Below are 23,120 nucleotides of genomic sequence, written 5' to 3'. Positions count from 1 at the left end.
TTCAGTGAGCCCCTGACCAGTCATCTGGGAACCCCCGGGCGGGGCCCCTGCGATCCAGCAATCCAGCCCTCCAGCGGGAAGGGACCCCACCTCCTACTTGGCCCAGCCTCTTTCAGGAGCTTCGAGCAACTGTGTTTGGGAGTTGGCTGTAAATCGCAAGAAAGATGACCCAGCAGCTCCCACACCCCGAGCTGGCTTTGCCCCCTCCCCTCTCCCCTCTAGCAAAATACAATGGCATTTGTGGGCCCCCAGCAAGGACCTCTGGCAGAGGCCCCCTAGTTCCTCCTCCAAAAAAAGCCTCCCCTCCAGGGCCCCCTCACAGACAACTCTTTTATAACGAGCAAACACACTAAACACACTTTGGTTGGAACTTTTCTTCGGAGGCTGTCCCTGAGGCAGACACATCTGTTCTCCAAGTGCGAGGGAACCAGCGTGGATTAGCCTCCGCCCCTCCCCCGCCACGCTGGGCTGGCAGGGAGTTTCCTGGAATTTACAGCTTCTGTGCAGCAGCCAGTGTGCCCTCCGTGGCTGGACCTGGTTCTCGCGGCTGGACCTGGTCCTCGCGACTGGACCTGGGGCACGTGAGCCGGGCCACCACGCTGGCTCTGCCCAGCTCAGGGGTCCCCACGAGGCCTACCTGGAGCCTCAGGGGACAGAGGCCATGTGTCCTCTTGTGCCCTCTCCCCCTCCTGCCCACACCCACACTTACACTCGGCCTGCCTTCCCCAGGCTGCCCTGCTCCCTACACATAAGCACAACCACCCAGTCTTCCTGGGGTGAAAACACACTCACTCGTGTTCACTCAGACCCTGTTCTACACCCGGAGGGACACACGTGTTCTGCACAAAGGGACAACAAAACTTTCCCCTGTATTCCCAGGATGGACCCTAAGAATGAGGGGGAGGCTGGCAGGAGAGAGCACCCTGGGAGGTACAGAGGCCACCCAGGCTCTGGGAGCCAGGAACAGGGCATCCTTGCTTGGGCACCTCCTTGCTCCTTCCTGGCTGTCCAGGGCACACCGCGCTCAGGGTCAGCGCTGAGGGAGGGAGGCCCTCTCCTGGCTCTGGGGTGTTGCTGAAGCACTCAGGATCTAAAAGACTGAATCCATTAGCACCGGAAGCCCCACCGAGTCCAGGCGCTTTCTGCCTTCAATCCACAGGTATTTACTGAGCACTTACTGTGAGCCCAGCACTTGCTAGGTGCTGGGTAGGACAGAATCATGGCCCTCGCTGCCCAGCAGGAGAGGGGATGACAATCAGCAGAAAAACACATCAGCCCCGTGGGGAGGAGGGACCAGAGCAGGACAAAGCAGAGGCACTGGGAGAGGGGCCCGTGGCTGGGGAGGGCCACGCTGCTTAGGAAACACCTGAGCGGAAGCCCATGGGAAGTGAGGAAGGTTGCCCTGGAGAGGGAGGGTTCTTTCTATACAGGGAGACTTCTGGGCACCAGCACGTGCCGGTGGGGAAGTGGGGGGTCTGAGGAGCAGCCTGGAGGCCACTGTGGCCAGGGGCTAGGCTGGGGGCAGTGGAGCCTCATGGGAGGGTCCCCAGCCCATCACCGCGGGCGGGGCTGTCTGCAGCCCAGAGAAAGGCTTGTGGACGGTTCCACCAAATACCATGTCCTCACGGAGGAGCAGGGAAGAGGCAGAACGGCTGGGTGCAGTGCTCCGGGTGCCCGCGCTCTGCCCACACTCTGCCAAGTGAAAACATTCACAGATGCCAAGTTCGTCAGGTGCCAAGTGCTCCCCTTGGCCCCCTCCTTTCATCTTCCCTGCAGGCCCACCAGGTAGGTATACTTATCAGCCCCATCACACGGATGAGAAACTGAGGTTCCGAGGGGTTAAGGCGCTTGCCCAAGGTCACAAGCTTACAAACTGCGCAGCCAGAGGTGTTCAAACCTGAAGGCCCAGACACCCTCCTTCCTGCCGCCCGGTCTCCGCCCCCCTGTCCCCCTCAGTGGAGTACCGCCCTCCTGTGGCACTCCACAACCCAAGTTCTGAACACACCCTGTCTCACCCACCAGCTCCGGCTCGGGCCTCAGCTTTCATTCTCACAGCATCCGTCCGCCAGCACAGGCAGCCCCTGCACGGAGGCGCCCGACCCCCCTCCCCACAGCTGCGCCGTGTCAGCCCACGGTGGGGCTCTGCCCTGTCTGTCCCTGGATGATCTCAAGTCCTTCCAGGGGTGGGGAGGAGGCTGGAGGTTTCCCAGACCCCCCATGCAGCCTGTGAGACGCGGTGAAGTGGCGGAGACACCTGGCATGGTGCTGGTGTGGAAGGAGGATGTGGCCCGAGTTTGACAAGTGGGGACCCGGTCCCACGGCACACAGCTCCTGAACACAGCTTCCAGAGGAACAGCCAGGCAGGGTCTCCCTGCTGTGCCTGTCTCCACCCCCACACCGCAGCCACACTGCAGAGCCTGGGGTTTCTCCTCCTGTGACCAGCCACCAAGATGACCCCCTCCACCCTTCCCTGCCCGGACAAGTCTAATTGGGAAGAGGTGAGCTGCATTTCCCACTGACTTCCCAATCACCCGATAATGAAGAACACCAGGGCCCACACGCAAGGGCCTTTGGGACAAGGGTTTTAGGAGAATTCCTCACAACTGCTCCGTAACAAACCAACCAACCAACCAAAAACTAAACTAAACAAAACAAAACAGAACCAAACGGCGGGCACCCACGTCAGGCCTGCCCCTTGGAGACCTGCCCCGGCCGCCTAAGGGCCCCATGGCGAGTGGAAGAGTAGGGCTCCGGAGGCAGGCGGTCTGCGCCCAGAGCCCACCCCACAGTGCTGCCGCACCTCTGCCCTCCGACGAGAGAGCCAGGCTCCTGAGCGACACAGTGTCTCAGGGTGAGAACCAAAGCACTCAAGGGAGATGAAGCTGTATTTACACACACTCCCTCAATGAGGCCGCACACATTTAGTGAGCATCTACTATGTGCTCGTGTTGTGCTGGGGACAAAGATGACTGAGGTTCCTTCCCTCTAGGACCTTGTTACCTAGAGAGAGACACCAGCGAAAACCTGTGACCTGCTGGTAAGGGCCGAGAGACAGGGCTGTGCACGCCTTCCCCAGTTACCCACGGACTCTCAAGCAGGCCCTAGAGAGTGCCCCCCGCCTGGGACTCTGCTCCATGAACCCTGGCTTGGAAGGCGGAGGTTCTAGTCCACATTTTGACATTACTGCTATGGCCATTTTTTCCAAGAAATCAAGTGTGGTCAACCCGACTTACAAGCAGAAAAAGAGTAAAGTCCCGGTCGAACTTACACAGCGGCCACAACTGGACTTTCGGGGTGGTCTTGGAAGAGAAGCATGCCCAGACCCCTCTGCCACCGGCCTGCGACAGCACAGCCCACAGCTGCGGAGGGCAGACGGAAACCTCACCCACTCCCACGGAGCCAGGGCTTAGGGAACGGGCTAATTACACAGGCAATTACCAGCACACACAGCGGCGAGCCCATCAGTGGCTGCGCAGCACGGGTGGGGGGAGATGCTAGAGTCGGGGCGGGAAGCTGCGGGAGGCAGCCAGCACAGGCTTGGGAGTGGTGGGGTCTCAGGCCCTGACTTAGGGTGCTCTGCTTGCTCAGCCAGAGGTCCCGAGTCAGGCACCTCTTGCTTTGGCCTCCTGGACACTCAAGGGAACTTAGTCTACTCATTTCTGCCTTTCCATTCGCAAACTTCAGTGACATTTTCATTAGAAAATGAGAGTCTATCTGATCCCCTACTTCTGGGCCCTCTCTCCCCAGTGACCAGGCAGTCGCTTCTCTTACCTCTGCCCTCAGACACCTTGAAGCCTACAGCCTTGCCACCTGTTGATAAAAGTCCCTCATTCGGCCCCCAAAGGGCCTGAGCCATTGCGGGTCTCAAGGTGACAGCAACAACTGGCTTCCTGAAAAGGGAACTCCAGAATGTGTGGGGAGCAGGCGGGCAGCACCCAGCCAGCTGCTGGGACACACCCCAGTCTGGGAGCCCTGACTCTGGGCAGAAGGAGAGGAACCGACCGAACCCTCCCTGCTCTTATCTGCAGTCCAAAATTCATGGGCAGGTTCAGTTTCTCTCCACCCAGGTTCTGCGGCCCTTCCTTCTCTGCAGGCAAACCAGCACCAACCACTGCCCAGCCTAGGAGGAGGAGAAAATGGGAGAGCAGAGGGGAAATGGTGGAAACGCGCCTGTATCCATGGCGGGTAACTAGGAGCAGGTGCTATCAGTAACCTGATTATTTTACAACTGGGGTCAATTTCTTGGGAACTAGGTTCCTGGTGCCTCTGAAGCTGAGCCATTTGCATCCTCCAGAACAGGGATCCTGGGGCGTGCCTCACACAACATTTTCCAGGCCTTTCCTCTGAGCTGTAACTCTATCTCTACCACTTGCTTTGGTGGTGGGGGGGGGAGGATTTGCTGAGAATTTAGTGCAATTCTAAGCCCTAAGCCCTGACCAGGAGCCCTGGGTGTGTATTTCAGGGAAGGGGTGGGAGGGAGGGCAGGGATGTGCCGGAGGTGTTTCTGGGCCAGGCAGGAGACCCCTCTGTCTCACCCCTGCAGTCTGTTTGATGAGACACTGAAGCTCTTGCCAGAAAGATCACCAGGCTGGGACAGTTGCCCCGGCACTAGCTCTACCCCAAGTAGGCGGGCACCAAGATGTAGAAAGGGAGCACCTCCTTCTGGAACACCTGCAGGCTCCTTCCAGGCCCTGGAAATTCTTCAGTACGATTCCTCCCCCTGTCTCCATGTCAGCAAGCATTACACACACACAGCCTGAGCGTGCCAAGAAGGTACTGAACCGCATTTGACCCCAACTTAACCACTTCGGCTCATCAGATGGCTTATTAATGGAAGACGAAAAACCCCCAGGATTGAAAGCAACAAGGGCTCAAATCCCCGTAGTGAAAGGATTGCACAAATGAAATCTTAGGGTGGTCTGAGCCGCTCCCGGGAGCTGTGGGGTCCTCCCGAGGCAGCAGCTTCTTGCTACACTCCAAGCCCACCTGGCCACCAGAGGAGGCGTTCAGCCTCCCAGGGACACTCCCTGCACAATTCCACTCCTTCCTGCTAACAGACCTCCTCTGCTCACCAGTCCTAAGTCATACAGGCCCTTCTGGGAAATGCGGAGAGGGGAGGGCTGAGACAGCCAATCACCTACCACCTTCTAGGTGTTCTCAATCACACACATAGGGTCTGTCAGAAACACACGTATCTGTGGGGATGCTCTGTTGTCCTTGCTGTCAGAAACGCCTGAATGCTGGGAGTGAGCATTTTCAACACCTTCCTACTAGTGTATCGGGTGTAAAATGGGCTTTTGTTTCCTAGGCAAAGGCAACTGGCTGTTTTCCCAGCACTCCGCACCATGAGGGCCTCACTGACACCCCAGGCCCTGGCATTAACAGGGGTCTCTTTAAGAGGGTGGCTGGAGAGATGAGCTACAGCAGACGGGGTTCTCCCAGCCAAAAGGAGGGCTGGAGAGGAACCACTCTGAGCTAATCCCCTGCAGGAGTTTCCTTCCAAGAAAAGGACCCAGACAAGACAAAAAAGTTCTTGAGCAACTAGGGGTGGCCTGGCTCCACAGGGGCCAAGGGTGGCTGAGGCCACAGAAGTTCCCCCAGATCCACCTCCCTAGCTGGGAGGAAAGCTTCCCGGGGTGCTGTGCTCCTGCTGTTCTGCAGGAAAGTGCAGAACGGGGTCGCGTCACCCAGCCAGGGTCCAGTGGGTGTGGGAGGAGGTGCTGTCTTAAAACCTACTCTATAAAACAAGGCCAGCTTGAGCCGGGATTAGACAAGAGCTTGATATTATTTAAAGACACATTTAGGCCCTAATGGTTTTCCAATGAAGGGGTAATTTACTATGTAAGGACTAAACTGCCACTGGGGCCTGGGCCATCCACGGGTTTTTCCCGCAGACCAAACTACAGCCCAGAAGCAGGGGGCAAGATGGCACCCCAGTCCCATCACACAGTCGCTTCTCCCCAGAGGAGCTGTGAGAGCCTCACACACCTCTCCCCACAACCCCTACCTGGTAGGCTGGGGGCCCCAGGCTGGGGTTTCCAGCTGATTCTGGGATAAGTAGGGCTTTATCTCAAGGGAGAATCTATTTCAAGCCACAATCCTTCTCAGAAAGAGGAGGAAATCACAGAGTCCAAACACCATTTCAGGTGAAATCAGGAGGTTATTAATCTCCCCTCAGAGCAGACAGAAAGAAAAATCAATGTTTTAGAGGGGGGAAAAAAGGTTCCATTTGAATTAATGGGTTTGTGGCTTCTCCATTGATCTGCGCCTCTTCACACTTTCTTTTTGTGCTTTTGTGCTCTTGGGGAGGGGGAAGGGAGAAGGGAATAGGGAGGAGGGGGGGGTGGGCCTCCTGGTAAGGAAAAGGACGGTCTAACCTTAACCTTTCTCCAGGAATAATGCTAATTAGCCAGGCTTAATGAGAACTTCCCCCAGGAAGCGTGGCCCAGTAGGGGCGGCCGGACTCTGGCAAACGCCGCTCCAGGTGTGTGTGTGTGGGGGGGGGTCACTTCTGAACTCTAGCAGCTGGAATAAAAAATGTGGACTGCACACCCCCACCCTGCCCCACGAGAAAGTGTCCGGTCCGGGAGGGCTAGGTGGAGGGTGGAGAGCGGAGAGCGGCCGGCGGAGGTGTAAATACAACTTAACCCGGACGCGCGCCCTCACTCCGGACAGCTGCCCCCGCCCCACGCGTCCCCTTCATTAAGGAATGCCCCCTCGCCAGGGGCCGTCGCCGCCCCCGGCTTCTGCTCCGTTGGTACACCTGAGAAGGGCGACCGGTCCCCTCCGGGGAGGGAGAGGGGCCTGCCGAAGTGGGCTCAACTCTGCAAACCCTGTCTCAACTCTCCGCGCCGAGGCAGGGAGCCCCTCCCAGCCACTCAACGCTTCCCGTCCTCAGATCCCCAAACACAGTCCACTTCCCTTCTCGAGGCGGCCGCGGTGGCGGCAACCCGAGCCCGGCCCCCACCCCGCCGCGGGCGAACGCCTTCCTCCCCGGGACGCGGTGCCCAGCCCGCTGCAAACGGTGTGGCCGCCGCACAATACCGCGGCGCGGCGCACACAATCACCGCCCCCCAGGACCGGCGGCGCGCACCGCCGGGGAGTGGGGTGCGCCCAGCTGCCCCCGGCACTCGCGGCCAGGCACACCTCTCGGGCACCCCACGGCCCCTAGAGTGCACCTCCTCTGCCGGTCCCCCCCCACGCAGCCGCCGCCGTCGCCGCTCGGTCACACTCACCCGCCCCCCGCCCCAGCCCACTCCGCCCAGGGCGCAGCCGCTTCCCTGCGCCCCCCTCCTCAGCCCCAGCGCAGGAAGCTTCCCCCCCGTCCCCCTCCCCAGAACCCCCAGCCCCCCCACCCCCTAACCGCAGCTCAACGGCCGGCGGCAGGAGGGGGGCGGCGGCCGGGGGCCCGGAAACGGCCCGATCGCGGGGATCCGGGCCGGACTCCGTACCTGGGCGGGAGGCGAGGCGGAGACGGGCGGTCGGGCTCGGCGAGTGAGCGGGGCGGGCGGCAGTGACAGCCCCACAGCTCCAGCTGCTGCTGCTGCTGCTGCCGCCGCGGCCGCCCGGGGAGAGGGGCTGGCACCGCCGCGGCGCGTCACTGCCCGGCCCGGGGGCGGGGGTGGCCAGGGGGAGGGCCCAGGCGAGCGGCGGCGGCAGCGGCGGCGGCGCCGCGGCCGGGAGGGAGGAAGGGGGGGGCACCGGGCACGGGGAGGCGGGGGACGGGGGGAGGGACCGGGCACGGGGCGGGGGCCGGGGGGAGGGGAGCGCAGGGAGGGTGCACACTGGGGGAGTAGGAGGAGCAGCAGGAGGAGGAGGTGGAGGGGCTGACGAGCGGGAGGAGTGGGCACAGGGGGGAGGGGGAGAGAGAGGAAAAGGAGGCACCCTGAGAAAGGAGAAAGGAGGGAGAGGCCGGGAGGCGGGGAGAGGGGAGAGGAGGTGGAAGGAGGGGGTGCTGGGCCAGGTAGTGGGGGAGGGATGAGGGCGCACTGGACGCGCTGCAGGGCGCTCCGGGGGGAGAGCGCTCTTAAGGGGGAAGCGCTTCGAGGAAGCTTCTTGCCCGGGGCTGAGCCCAGAAAAGGAGGCGGTGGGGTCTGTGCCCGCCCCTCGCTCCAGGGAGGCCGCAGTCTACGGGTCGGAGGGTGGGGGTTGGGGGGGCACCCGGCCCGCCAGCTCTCCGCGTTCAGGCCAGAAGAGGAGAGACTTGGCCCAAAGAAAGTGACTCAGGCACCATTAGGAACTCTCTGCGCCCTGGGGCCTTCGGGCAGCCCTGGACCCCCTCGCGTCTCCTGGTTCCCCGGGGACGCGGGTCCTCGCTGGGCGGGGCCGCTGGGTCCCCGGGCGGTCTCCGCGAGACCCTAGTCTGGATAAGCCAGGCACGTGGCCGACTCTCTGCCGGCCCCCCACCCCCATCTCAGGGCCCCCCTTTTCTTGATCAAGTTCAAGCTCGGTCCCCTCGGCGCGCTGCCCACCCTCTGCCCCCTCCTCTCCCCTCCCCCTTCCTATATACCGTACCGTCTCGCCTCTTCACTCTTCCTTTGTCTCTTTCCCACCACTTAGTTTACACCCTCCCGAGCTCCCCTTCTTCCTCCCCGGCTGGCGCCTGAGTCTCCGGGATGCGTTCACCTGTCCGACCCAAACATTTCAGCGATCTCGAGCGTTCGCCGCGGACTCTCTCTGCTCCCTCCCCACCACCACCCCCCACTCCTCCTGCCGGTCATTGTGCTCCTCCAGACCACCGGGTACCGGCTCCCTACGGCGAGCTAGCTCCAGTTGTAAAGTAATAGGATAACATCAAGAATGCTGCTCCATCCCAGACCTGGGCGCTTACTGTCCGCGGAGACACCGCATCGCAGGAGAGGGAAAACCCATGCGGATCTGAATCGCCCTTCTCCTGCACGCAGACAGACCTCGTCCGCCTGGGGTGCAGGGGAAGACCGCGTGGGGCGCCGCGGGGTGGGGGTGGGGGGTGGGGGACCCTTAACCTGCAAGCAACCTCAGACTCAGGCTACAATATAACTCGCTTGTCCCCAAATAGCACAATTAGACCCCAGCAGAGAAGATGGGTCAAGGACAGATGTCCCCCTCCTCAGATTCACAACCTCTGTTACAAATAACAGATCAGCCTTCCGAAAAAGCCTGTGCTTTAACAGGGATGAGGAGCTGCCCTCGTGGAATTCTGTGAGGAAATGGTCAAAAACCAAAACAAAACAAAAACACCAACAACGATCCCACCTCCTGGTACCTCTAGTCGCACCCGAAAAAGAAGGGCAATTTCTCCTGACTTTACGCTACAACTCATCCACAGTGGAACCAGCAAAGAAAAAAAAAAAAAAAAAAAAGAGGGAGAGAGCGAGCCATCACGATTGTTTGCAATTTTGAAACAGACTGCCTTTAACCCTCCAACTTTTTTTCTCTAAAAGCCTTTTTCTTTCTTTCACTGAAAGCTTTGCATTGTGAACAATCCGAGGTAAACAAGGCTCCCTCTACAGGTGGGAGTTGGAAGTACACCACCACAGGTTCAGAGCTCAGTGTTCGCCTATTAGAAAAATAAAAAGATGGCAACACATCAAATTAAACGCACGCAGAACAGACTTCATTCCACACATGCTAAAGGTTTTTCTGTCAATATAGAACTTACACTCCCTTTTTAAAAGGGGCTCTAAGCACGTTATTCATTAGCACCTTTTATCTATGAAATTGAATGTGTTTTCAAACCAAGGCACCCTTCCCAGTTTTCTCTAATAGATCTTTACTTCTCATCCTCTGTGGTGGGGGACGGTTTGGAGGCTTTGCACATGTCTATATCCATACATGTTGGTGCCCAATAATAATTTTTAGGATTTTTTAAAAGATTTTTATTTATTTATTTGATAGAGAGATCACAAGTAGGCAGAGAGGCAGGCAGAGAGAGAGGGGGAAGCAGGCTCCCCGCTGAGCAGAGAGCCGATGTGGGGCTCGATCCCAGGACCCTGAGAAAATGACCTGAGCCGAAGGCAGAGGCCCAAACCACCGAGCCACCCAGGTGCCCCAATTTTTAGGATTTTAATTAGTGGCCGTGACTCTTCAGTTCATCCAGGGAGAGGTGGGTGTTTTCAACATGGGAAATGCCCTTCCTCATTCTGAAAATGAAATCATTCAGGCCCCCCGGATTTCCCATCTCTTCCCACCACATTTCTCAAGACCTTTGACTTCTCCTGGCCTGAGTCACTATCTCACAGCCGTGGTGGACATCTGGGTTTGAAATATAAAGCCAAATCCAGCTAAGTTCAAAGGTGGAATTGAACCCAGATAACCCACCTCTTCTCTGACTAATAAGAGAAAGCCAGTACTGCCTGGGAAAGCAGAGCAGTGATTTTCTCTAGGCATGAAATGTGAACTCATTTACCATCCCTGAGATAAAACAGCCTCAGCCCCACTCAGCCCACAGAAAGCAGTTGGGAGCCCTAGAGAAACTTGGCTGTTTAGCAGCACTGAAAATTAGGTGAGTTTTCTTGCGTGCTGAAGCCTGCAGAAAGCTCCCAGCCCCTTAGTCCTGCAGGAGCTGCCACTCCTCGAGTAACCTTGTGCCCGTTGCTTTCAGTGTCCTTGTGCCTTTGGACAACTCCCTCGATCCTTAAAGTGGCCACAGCACGGGTCCCAACAAGGAAAAGCATGACCTAGTTTCTTGGCCACTAATTCTCCCAATGATGAGTCCCTTCTTTCAGCCCCAGTCTGGTGGGAGACGAGGGCAGAGAAGGCTGCTCCCATCTGCTCAAGAGGACAGTACTGTCCTCGTGTCCCCTTCATGTCAGGCTCTGCAAACAGTGGGTGTTTTTGTAAATGGACAATTGGTAGGGTATTTGCTCTGTAGAGCGCTGTAGGCAGCAAAGCTCTCCAAGCAGACTCCTATGTGAAATATAGGAGTCTCCACAAGTGGAGATCTGGCCAAGGGAACCAGGGGCTTGCTATTAGGAATAGCAGGATCTTAGTCTGATCAGAGGATACTGTTCAAGCATCTCAAAGTATTTAAAAACCCATTGATGGGGCGCCTGGGTGGCTCAGTGGGTTAAAACCTCTGTCTTCAGCTCAGGTCATGATCCCAGGGTCCTGGGATCGAGCCCCACATTGGACTTTCTGCTCAGTGGGGAGACTGCTTCCCTCTCTCTCTCTCTCCCTGCCTACTTGTGATCTCTCTGTCAAATAAATAAATAAAATCTTAAAAAAAAAAAGAAACCCATTGACCCCTATAAATTAATTACTAATGACAGAAGGGAACATATACCTGCACAATGGGAGACCCGCAGATACCCTCCAACCATGTGATCAAATTCAGTTGCCCCCAAAGTAGGGTCACCTGACGTAATGCGCTCACGTCCAGATGAGATGCAGTCACCTCCCACATTGTGTTCTCCCTGCAAATGCTCAACCTGAATCTGATCATGAAGAGACAACCAGACAAGAAATCCAGAAAAAGAGACTCTCCACAACACAACAGTCCTGACTTCAAAAGATTCACTGTTATTAACTCAGCTGTTCTAAATCATGAGACTAAAGAGAAATACCAACTAGATGCAAAGTTCGAATCTTGGTTGGATCCTGGAAACAAGGGGTGTGGTGGGGATGGGGTGGAGAGGCCCAGGAAGAGGGGGGTGGAGTGGAGACAGCGGTTGAGGGTGGAGACAGGGGTGGGCTCTGGGCTGAGTGGTCAGGGAAGGTCCCTCTCAGGAGTAAGTGTGGCTGAAGTTGACAAGTGCATGAAGACCTGGGCGGGGTGGGGGGCGGTGTGCAGGTTTCCGGGCAGAGGGAAGAGCTGGTGCTAAGGCCCTGAGGTGGGAAGGGACTTGGCATGTTTGAGGAACAGAAAGGTGACCAGTGTGGCCAGTGTGAGATGGGCCGGGGTTGGGGCAGTGAGAGGGTATTTGGGGGTGGGAGGTGAGAGGCTATTCAGTGGAGGGGGGGAGGTGTGAGACGGTATTCACGACCAAGCATGCAGGGCCATGTACATGACTGTAAGGTGTGTGGATTTTATTCTAAGGGTGAGGAAACAATGCAATCCGAATTGTGTTTTTAGACCAGAGGAGATGAGATTACAAGGAAGCGCGAGTGGCAGCTGGGACAGCAGTGAGGAGGTAGGATAGGTTCCAGCCACATGGGACCAGTTCAAATTCCGACTCTGACACTAGACAAATGACTACCCTTAAATCTCTCGGAGCCTCCGTTTCCTGATCTGTAAAGTGGAGAATAAGATAGTGCGCTTAATGTAGTATATGACACTAAAAGTTCCCCTTTCAGGGGAACCTGGGTTAAGCATCCAATCCTTAATTCCAGTTCAGGTCATGATCTCGGGGTGTGAGGTCAAGCCCCAAGTCAGGCTCTGTGCTGAGCATAGAGTTGGCTTGAAATTCTCTCTCTCCCTGCACCCCCCACCCCTTTGCTTGCATGCATGGGATCTCTCTCTCTCTCTTTCAATCTCAAAAACGTTAAAAGGTTCCCCCTTTGAAGCTAGACACTGCGATGGCCAGCCTCTAAGGTAGCTCCCCATCTCCCGGCCCCGTCCCCTGTCACAATGAATAGGGCTGTGGAAGCCATGAAATACTGTGGAAATGAGAGTATATGACTTCTGTGGTCATAAAATGCAGCTTGATCTCCTCCCCGGGGGAGTACCTAGTAAATGGCAGCTTTTATTGTCATTATCAGGATTCTGGATTTTCACAGCGGTGGGCCACCCCCCTCCACAAACCCTGCCCCAGTTCTCTCAGCCTCCAGCAATGTGCGGTGGTTCCCATTTCATGACAGGCTTGTCAGTGCTTAGTATTAGCAAGCTCTTTTGTCTTTGCCAATCTAATCGGTAAAAAATGGTATCTCTTATTTTCCTTTGACTCTCTTCATATGGGAGTGTGAGTGTTATAATTATGTGTGCCATGTGTATATTGGTCACTTGCATTTATTCGAACAACCTGTTCATATTCTTTGCCCATTTCTCTATTTGAGTTGATGGACTTTTTTTTTTATGAAGGAAATCTAATCTTTTGTCATATATTTTGCAAATATGTTGTCCTTTTGTTGCCTTTTTATTTTATTTATGATGGGATTTTTTTTTTTTTTTGCCATAAGGAAGTTTTACATTTTTAGACCCTCAACTTTTTTTCTGTTAGGGCTGAAGCATTTCAGGTCAAAACAAAGATTTTATTCCACTCGTAGATTATAAAAGTAATTCATCCATATTTTCTTGTAGAGCATTTATAGCTTCATTATACTTAAATCTTTTTTTTTAAATTAAGCTCTCTGCCCATTTATTTCCGTATAAGTGGTGAGGTAAAGACCGAGTTTGTATTTATTTTATTTTATTTTTAATATTTTATTTATTTACTTGAGAAAGAGAGAGTGATTGAGAGAACAAGTGGGAGGAGGGGCAGAGGGAGAAGCAGAATCCCTGCCAAGCAGGAAGCCTGACATGGGACTCGATCCCAGGACCCTGGGATCATGACCTGACCCAACAGCAGATGCTTAACTGACTGAGCCACCCAGGTGCCCTAGTTTGTAATTTTTTTTTTTAATGGTTATCTGAGTTGTCCTAGTACCATCTTTTCTTTTCATTGATTTATTTATTTAATGTTTTAAAAAGATTTTATTTATTTATTTGACAGGGAGAGAGAGTGAGCACAAACAATGGGAGCTGCAGGGACAGAGGGGGAAGCCAGCTCCCCGCTGAGTAGGAAGTCCAATGTGGAGCTCAATCCCAGGACCCTGAGATCCCGACCTGGGCCAAAGGCAGAGGCTTAACCGACTGAGCCACCGGGCGCCCCTTATCTATTTATTAAAGAGCACAAGCGAGTGGGGGCAGGGGCAGAGGGAGACACTCTTTCAAGGAGACTCCCCACTAGGTGTGGAGCCCCACAAGGCCTTAATCCCACAACCCCAAGATCAGAACCTGAGGGGAAACCAAGAGTCCAACAGTCGACTGACTGAGCCACCTAAGTGACCCCTCCATAGCATCTTTTAAATAATTCATCTTTATCCACAGATTGGAAACGTCAAATTATGCTGATTGCCCATTATTTTTGGAATCGTCTATTCTATTTTATTGATCTATTCCTGTCCTAATATTATAGCTCTGGAATATATTTTAATACTTGGTAGAGCTAGCACTCACCTCTACCCTTCATGAACTGTCAAGTTAAAGCCAGGCCATAGCAGAGGTGCTCTAGGTGCAGACAATTGCAGAGAAAGGGCTTAGCGTAGGGCGTTCCTGGAAGAGGTGACATCTACTCTGAACCAACGAAGGCAGGAGAAATGTGACAGGTGGCAAGTAGGGGGGGCCTCTCAGCAGGAAAGAGGAGCGCGATGGAAGCACCAAGGGCTTCACACATGCCTGAATTCAAAATACTTAATCTGTGGATCAGGTAGTACCTGCCTTAACCATTTATTCCTCATGTTTGCTGAGTTTTACACAGCAGGCAGCAATCTCATTGTCAGTGTGACACCTTTGCTGAGACCTAGGAGAAACTGTCCGAGACTGCCTCCTCATTCCTTCTCTATTTAGATAAATTTCCCATTACAGATATGACTAAAAGAGCCTAACTTGTTGAAATGCACTTTCCTAACCACCACAATAGGTAAAAATTACAATTTCATCAATCTCCTTTTCAGTGATGTGTTGCTTCAAAGTATCATCAGTTCGTCTGTTCATTTCACTCTCCTACTCCAAAGCCTTCAGTGGCTTCCAGCTGCTGGCAGAATCAAGTTGCAGCTCTTTGGCCTGGTGTTTGAGGCCTTTCACAGCCCTGCTGGCCTGATATCCTTCCGTTCCAAACCGTGACCTCTGCTTCAGACAGACTCACTCTCTTTGGTGCCCCAATCACCCATGTGCGGCCCCCTCCATTCCTTTGACCATGCATGCTTTTGGGCACATGATCTTTCCACAAATATGTCCAGATCCTTTACCCCATGCCAGATGCCATGGTAAACATGAGGGACCCAGCAACGAACAATACAGATACAGGTCTGCCCACTCGGAGCCTGCATGCCAGCAGGAGAGAGAGAGAGAAATTAAATAAATGATCACATGGTTTCTGGTCACAGGATGTACGTTCAGTTTGTACTCGACAGTTGTGGGACCTGCTGGGAAGAAAGGGCCTAGCACCTGAGAGGGACATGGCGGACCCCAGAGAGCTGCATGGAAGAGGTGACATTCAAGGTGGGCGTTGTATAAGGCGTGGGTGTTTGCTCAGTAGAAAGATTTCCATCAACAAATGGAAACAAATGATGTTGTTGCCATCAACAAAGGCACCGTCCACCCCTGCCAAATCTGGACCCCTCCGAACCCGGAGCGCCAATCTCTCAGACCAACTGGCTGGCTCCTGTGGCAGGTCGCAGCTACTCTGTTCCCTCCTTGGCTTGTGTACTTCCCGTTTCCTGCATTCTAGCTCATTTCCCGGACGCGAGTGTAGACTCTTGGGGCTGGGACAGGCTCTGCGGCCACAGAGTCCCTGGCAGCGTTGCACGTACGGTAAGAACTCATCACTGCATCACTTGGGACCCCGTCCTGCCCTTCGCCCAGCACAGCGTTGAGTTCTGCAACGGAGCTCTGGATTAAGCACACTGTGGGTGACCCAGGCCACACTTTGCCATTCCCACAGAGCACGCACCTCACCTCTTCTCTTTTCCTTTTTTCCTAGTGTCTTTGGAGAGGCTCAGCCAAAAAGCCAAGGCCAGTCCACAACCTCACACTTGCACTCCCAGGTATGCACATCACCAAACAAGTACAGGGGAGTCCTAAAGCACACGTACTAGCACTGTTCACGGTAGCCCCCACCCGGAAACCGGCCCAGCGTCCGCCAGCAGAGGATGGCTTGCAGTGGCATACCTGCACACCCGGGCTGTGGAATACCACTCAGCCACAGAAAAGAAGGAACCAGGGAGCCTGGGTGGCTCAGTGGGTTAAGCCTCTGCCTTCGGCTCGGGTCGTGATCTCAGGGTCCTGGGATCGAGCCCCACATTGGGCTCTCTGCTCAGCGGAGAGCCTGCTTCTCCCCCTGCCCCACCTGCCTCTCTGCCTACTTGTGATCTCTCTGTCAAATAAATAAATGAAATCTTAAAAAAAAAAAGAAAGAAAGAAAGAAAAAAGAAAGTAAGGAGCCAGAGGTGTGTGCCATGATACACATCATGCTCACAAACTTAGGCTTGTGAGCAAAAAAGCACATGCCATATGATTCTATTTACAGAAAGTTCTAGAACAGGCAAAACCAGTCAATGCTGTTAGAGGGCAGGACAGGGGTCACCCTGGCTGGGGAGAGTGACTGGGCGGGCCACAGCAGGTCTTTGGGGGTGCTGACAGTGTTCTGTTTCTTGACCTGAGAATTGGTGGATTCAGTTTGGAAAAATTTACTGAGCTGTCCACTTAATGATATGTACTCTTTTCTGTTCGTGTGTCATACTTTAATAAAAGTGTGAAAAAGGAAGAAAAAGCTGAAGCCAGTTACCGTGGCCGAATGGCGTGGAGCTCGGTGCAGTCAATCACTGTGACCCGCTCAGGGCCAGCCACCCACCTGGCGGGGTGGTAGTGTATGTCCCCTTATTGGATCAGCCAAATAATGAGGTTGATATTAATTGCTGTTTTGCCCAGGAAGAGTAGGGGCTCTGGAAGGAGAATTAAATGACTCATCCAGTCACCCAAGAGTGAGGAGACTGGCATTCAGAGACTAGGGGACATGCCCACAGTCATAGAGCTAGAAGCTACAAGTGGTGCTGGGCTTTGAACCAGGGTGTGTTGGTCCCCAGAGTGTGTGGTGGGCCCTGCTAAGGGGGGACGCCTAAGCCAGACCATGTGCAGTCACACTTCCCCCATTTCTGGCAGAGCAGACACAAACCCACCAGAGCAGGGGTGGGCCCTCTGTGCAGCCAGAGGTTTCCCTCAGGCTGGGAACTGGCAGCGGGCTGGGATTGCTCTAAGCCAGCCAGCCTCTGGTGGGACCCCAAGTCTAGCCCCCAAGAAAGGCTAGACAAGGCCTCTCCATGCAACCCCTAAAGGGAGCTGGGCTTGGGGAGTTTTCAGGGATGGAAGTCTTGCTGGCTCTTCAGTGGATGCCTGGAGGAGGGCTGAGGACCCCCTTGTAATCCATAAGACACCGCAGCCACGTAGTGCTGCTCCAGGGAAGACATGCTGGGACGGAGGGACAGGCTGTCAAGAGAAGGGGGTGGGCTGCACTTCCCGATTTCACCCTAAACCTCTTCATGGCAGAGCCCGCAGTTGGGGATGTTTGTGGGTAACAGCCAAGTGTGCAGGGGGCAGAGTTAGTGCAAGGAGGCCTTTATTTCTTTCTTAAAGATTTTATTTATATAGGGACACCTGGGTGGCTCAGGTGGTTAAGCTCCTGCCTTTGGTTCGGGTCATGATCCCAGGGTCCTGGGATCGAGTCCCATATTGGGCTCCTTGCTCAGCGGGGAGCCTGCTTCTCTCTCTGCCTCTGCCTGCCAATCTGCCTGCTTGTGCTCTCTCTCTCTCGCTCTCTCTGACAAATAAATAAAATCTTAAAAAAAAATTTTATTTATTTAGTTGACAGAGATCACAAGTAGGCAGAGAGGCAAGGCAGAGAGAGAGGGGGAAGCAGGCTCCCTGCTGAGCAGAGAGCCCAATGCGGGGCTCCATCCCAGGACCCTGAGATCATGACCTGAGCTGAAGGCAGAGGCTTAACCCATGGAGCCACCCAGGCGCCCCAAAGAGGCCTTTCTGATGGCTGGAGTCTTGTGCCTGGTGGGCAGCTCCAGGGCGGGAGAGCACGTGATTGGGCTGTGTTCTGTTTGCTTTCAGACCTTTCCTCAACCTAACCTCAGGCACTCTCTGGGCCTTGGTTTTCTTATTTCTAAGTTGGGGAACAACAGGAACTCCCTGAAGGCTTCTGTGAGGCTTAAATACAGAGCCGCCTCCAGGGGGCGTCGCTGGCGCTCAGCTCAGAACACTTGCCCGAGCCGCCTGCGGGGGGCGTGGCTAGCGCCTAGCGCAGAACTCTTGCACGAACCTGAGTAACCATAATGTCGATGACAGTGTGAAAGTAGTTGTAACAATGACATCAGCCAACAAACCTCTACTGAGCGCCTACTGTGTGCTGGGTCCCACCCCTAGCGCCAGGACTGTGGTGCTAAGTTGACTCGGGCCTCCCCATGAAGCCGATGGTGCTGGGGCCGCTGGGGACCTTGGCCTGTCCCTACCCTCACTATCACCTTCTTTTTCCTTTCCTCCCTCGCCTTCCCTTGGGAAATAATAGCATTCATGTGTCAGGGAATGGAGCTCTCTCACACTAGTTCTATGACTTTGGATGAGTTGCCTAAGCTCTCTGAGACCGAGCCTCAGTTTCCCCAGACATGTGGGGCACCTAGCACACAGAAGGCCTTCAACAACCATTCCTTCTCTCTTCCTTCTTCCCTGCTTCTCCTCTGCTTCTTTCCCTATTACTCTTTTCTCCTACCCAGTCCTTTGGCATCTTAATACCCAAAGGCAAGCTCAGTTGATGGCACCCAGGCCATGGGAGATCCTTTGGACTAATTTATCTGCTACCCAAACTCAACATTTCTTCCTTCCCTTGCTCAACTAGAGGCAAAATTCTTTCTTTCTTAGCTTCCCTTACAGCTGGGGGTGGCCATGTGACACTGGCCAGTGCTATGTCAACAAAAGTCTACCGGTAATTTTCTGGGAAAGATTTTACTTCGCTGGACTGAGCTTATACCACCCCTTCCCATCTTCCTCTCACTTTGAATGTGGACAAGATGGTTGGGGCAACAGCGGCCAGCTTGCAAACATGAGGAAAAGGTCAGCAACTTCACAGAGGCATCAACAACATTAGCACCAACAACAGCTCCTCTATCCCTCTTGTTTCAGGAGTAATAAAACTTCATGTTTGGCTATACAGTCAGCTGAGTTTTTGTTCTTGTACTCAAAAGCATCTCTGACAGACTCATGGGATTCCTGACTGAGGATGCGGATGGATTGGACAGCAAGGACCTCACTCCTACGTGGCCTTTTCTCTAGAATGTCAGCTCCTTAAAAAGACTAAGGAAGGGGGCTACGTCCACGCATGGTGCCTGGGAGAAGACAAGCATTTATCTTCCCTAAAAACTCCGCAGGAGGGAAAGGTGCCAAGGCTTTGCACAGTTGTGCCTGGACACTTCCTGAGCCACAGCAGTGCACCAGTTAAAAAGTATCTTGCTTCTATGCTATTTTTCTCTTGAGACACTTAGAGCCAGTCCAAAGATGCACTCCTTGAAACAACCATAGGGATAGCAAGGCATGGGCTCTGTTACTCATTTCTACTAAGGAGGAAACTACAGGAAAGAGAGAAGGGCTGGCCTGAGGCCAGGCTGCTTGTGGTCATGCTGGGCTGAGCCCTTCTGCCTGTCTTTAGCACTCCAGCTCCAAGCTCAGGGCTACACAGGCCCTGTTATTGGGGTCCTATGGAAGGGTGGAGGGGGTGCTCCTGGGCATAGGAGGTGAAGGTGGGCAGAGCTCTGGTCCCTTTGCCAGCTTTGCCAGCCACATGCCTGCCTACTGCTGGGCTTCCCCCTCGGAAGAATTTCCTTGAAAAAAGGGGTTCCTCTGTCAAAGAGCAAACTTTGGAAACCACTGAAGTCTGGCCAAAACCTGCTGTTTCAGTAACAGGGAAGCTACAGCATGGAGAAGTGAAAGTTAGATAGTTGTTCAGCGGCAGGGCCACACCTAGAACCAGAGCCCCTGGACTCTCCCTTGGGTGCTTGTTTCTGTTCACTGTCACCCCAGTTAAGCTCCTGCTCTCCTCTGGTGGAGGAAAATGCAGCATGAGGTTTCACACTGCACAAAACAGACTTTGAATCCAGCTGATGGGCCCCGAGAGAGCCCAGCAGTCTGGATTCTACAGACTGCTCAAGCTTATCATAAGCATGTCTCTGCCTTACTCCCTCTGTCCTGGCCCCCTTGTTGTGCCTCCCCAGGGCCTTTGCACTTGCTATTTCCTCCACCTGCAAGGCCTTTTCTCCTTCACTGCCCCCAGGTCTGGATCCTTCTTATCATTCAGGTCTGGGCTGGGATTGCCACCTCTGCAGGGAGGCCTCCTCACCCAGAGGTGCAGTCTATCAACTGCTCCTATTTTATTTATTTATTTATTTTTAAAGATTTAATTATTTATTTGACAGAGAGAGAGATCACAAGCAGGCAGGGAGGCAGGCAGAGAGAGGTGGGGAGCAGGCTCTTCGCGGAGCAAAGAGCCCGACGTGGGGCTCAATCCCAGGACCCTGAGATCATGGCCTGAGCCAAAGGCAGAGGCTTTAACTCACTGAGCCACCCAGGCGCCCCTCAACTGCCCCTATTTTAATTCTCTGTCCCAAACCTCTCACTTTCGCATATTTTTTCTTATTGACTTCTTTATCGTTGCTACAGCCTGTGAGTTCCCCAAGAGTAGGCTCCTTGTCTCTTTCACTGCTGTATCTTCTGTGCTCAGAACAAGGTCCAGAACATAGTAGGAACCTCAATGATTTTTTTTTTTAGCGACGAAGGAAGAAAAAATTTTAAAACTATACAAACACGGGGTCACAGGGAGGGCAAGGGTCTGATGGGGCAAGGGTCTGGTGAGCTGTGAGCAGAAGCTGTGGACCTTTGTCTCCTCCATCCGAGTGGAGCTGGGGGAAGCTACTGGCTGCCTGGGGTCCACGCCTGGTCACCAGCAGCTAGACAAAGCAGCCGGCACAAATTCGCAGTGCAACACTCTGCCATCCCACCCTCAAAAAGAAAAAAAAAAAAAAAAAGGCTGCTAATGAGGTAAACACGATCATAACCAGGAAAATCTTGGCCATGCTTCTCTGCGTCCACCCAAAGCCATTATCTCTAATTGATCTCCAGACATCAGCTGCTGAAACGTCTGAAGCCCTCCCGCACCCCCAGGTCTGGTGACAGAGGCCCAGCTCTCCCACCGGCCCGCCTGCCCGCCGCCTAGGGTCAGATCTCCTCCAGCAGCTCTTGGCTGGGGTGCTGAGAGCCAGCTGCACCCCACGTGAGAAGGAGCCAGAGGGCTGGCAAGAGTTAGGTGGGTCAAGAATCTGTGGAGAGGGCGCCTGGGTGGCTCAGTGGGTTAAAGCCTCTGCCTTCGGCTCAGGTCATGGTCCCAGGGTCCTGGGATCGAGCCCCACATTGGGCTCTCTGCTCAGCAGGGAGCCTGCTTCCTCCTCTCTCTCTGCCTCTCTGCCTACTTGTGATCTCTGTCTGTTAAATAAATAAATAAATAATTTAAAAAAAAAAAAAAAAGAATCTGTGGAGAAGCCACCGGCCACAGATGCTCAGCCTCAGGGGGCCCAGAGACCTGTACTTCAGGGTCTTTGGTGGAAGGCTCGACAGAGCCACCGAGGGTCCTGGCCTCCAAAAAATATGGCAAAAGACAGGGAGAGCTGGAGAAAGTACCCTGCCCCATACACCCCAATTGCTCTAGATGAAAGAGATACTCTGAGAACTGGCGTTAGGAGGTTAGGTGTTAAAAACTGCAACAACAATCCAACAGGACTGAGTCACAAGGCAGGGCCCCCATGGGTCTCAGTCTCAGTCGGGCTGGGGCGGGGGTGGGGCAGGGGTGAGGGGGAGGGTCACAAGGTCAGCTGCCGGTTCAGGGACCATCTGGATGTTTTGAGTTGCTCCTTCCTGGCCCAGCCCAGGAGAGACACCTCCTTTCCTGCCAGATCTCTCTAGTCCTTAAAAGACAGCTGCCGCCTCCCGCCTCCCGCCTCCCGTTTATGGAAGCGCAGGTAAGCGGCTCCTGACCTTGCCCCGGGCGTTTCCCCTGACACAGATAAAGTATCCGCGGGGCTCCCGGTGCACGCAGGAATCTGCTCGTGGTACCAGGCGGCTCTCTTGCCTGCACCAGTAAATTATGGGCACTGTGTGCATTTCTTTCCTGGATAATGAGGTTGAAAGGCCAGGTCGGCCTCCTCGTGTATATGGGGGGCGATGTCAGCAGCCTGGAAGGGGACTGAACCTTTCAGGACTGATGGGGACAATGAGCTGTTCAGGTTGGGAGTAGCTACTGGCTCCATCAGGCAACTGGCTTTTGAGACAGGATGCTGGTTATTTTCTGCCTTTTTCCCCACGCAGCTTCGGGGAAGCAAGAAGAAAGAAGAGATGCAGATCTCTATGAATCCAGGCTGTCCTAGCCAAACAGCCATTATGCTCATTTTCTTTGAGTATCTGGAAACAGCAGCAAAGTTTCCAGAAAGTACCTGCGTATTCTCAATAACGTGCATTGGTCTCTAAAATAATGCCCTGTAACAGCGATACTTAGGGGTGCCTGGCTGGCTCAGCCAGTACAGCATGCAACTCATAATCTTGGGGCTGTGAGTTCGAGTCCCACATTGGGTGTAAAGCTTACTTAATACAAAACAAAATAAAATTTAAGAAGATGCTTGACTATGGTTTTTTCCCTCCCTACTTTGTCCTCTCAAAGAGAGGTTTCCAAGAAAACTGTCCCTCTAAAATGTAGAAATGCCTTACTTTGCTTAATACCATCTCTAGGAGGCTGGGAACCCTGTTCATTATTTAGCGCCCCCAGATTCTACCCCTGGGATCGTGATGCTCCTGGCTCACAGTCCACCCTTGTTATTTGGTAAACAGAAAGGCCTGCAGTAAAAGCGTCTTGACTTCATATTTGCATGGTCAGATCAACAGTGCCTCGGTGTTATCTCTACCCCACCAACAAGGAGAGGTCAAAATTTTTAGGCATTAAACAATTTGTTTTCAAATAACTTTCTTTACAAGCTCAGATAACTCTGAAAAGGACAAGGAAAGGAACCATTCCTACTAGATACGAAGACATATTAGTCTTCACACTATAAACAGTTTAGGGCTGGTACATGAATAGACAAAGAGGCCCATGGACTGAAGTAGATTCTGTTTCAGACAGAAATTTAGTGGATTATAAAGGTGGCATCTAAAATCAATAGGGGAGAAGACAGATTCTTTAATAAATGATGCTGACACAGAGAGTAAAGCAGGATCTATGTCTCACAGTACATCAGGATAAGCTCCAAATGGATCAGAGATTAATTGAAAAATAGAAATGTGCTTATTTTTGGCTTTTTTAGCCCAAAGGGTCTAAAAAGAAAGACACCTCAGTTGCAATAAGCACGCCTGC

At 53.8% G+C, this 23,120-nt stretch overlaps 1 protein-coding gene across 2 annotated transcripts in view; it reads right to left on the bottom strand.

Moving 5' to 3' along the window:
* The window catches only part of NOL4L (nucleolar protein 4 like), a 131,171-nt gene that overhangs the window by 28,776 nt on the left and 79,275 nt on the right, over window positions 1-23,120 (bottom strand). The window contains exon 1 of one of the 2 annotated variants that reach the window (XM_044263255.1): window positions 7,452-7,529. The exons of the other annotated variant lie outside the window; for it this stretch is intronic. The gene's annotated coding sequence lies outside the window, so the exon portion shown is untranslated. Of the gene's footprint in view, window positions 1-7,451; window positions 7,530-23,120 lie in introns of those variants that run through there. 2 annotated transcript variants of the gene reach the window in all.

This window comes from Neovison vison, chromosome 8 (genome assembly GCF_020171115.1).
Source record: "Neovison vison isolate M4711 chromosome 8, ASM_NN_V1, whole genome shotgun sequence".
Taxonomy (NCBI): domain Eukaryota; kingdom Metazoa; phylum Chordata; class Mammalia; order Carnivora; family Mustelidae; genus Neogale; species Neogale vison.
This window is presented reverse-complemented; position numbering and strand designations above follow the sequence as displayed.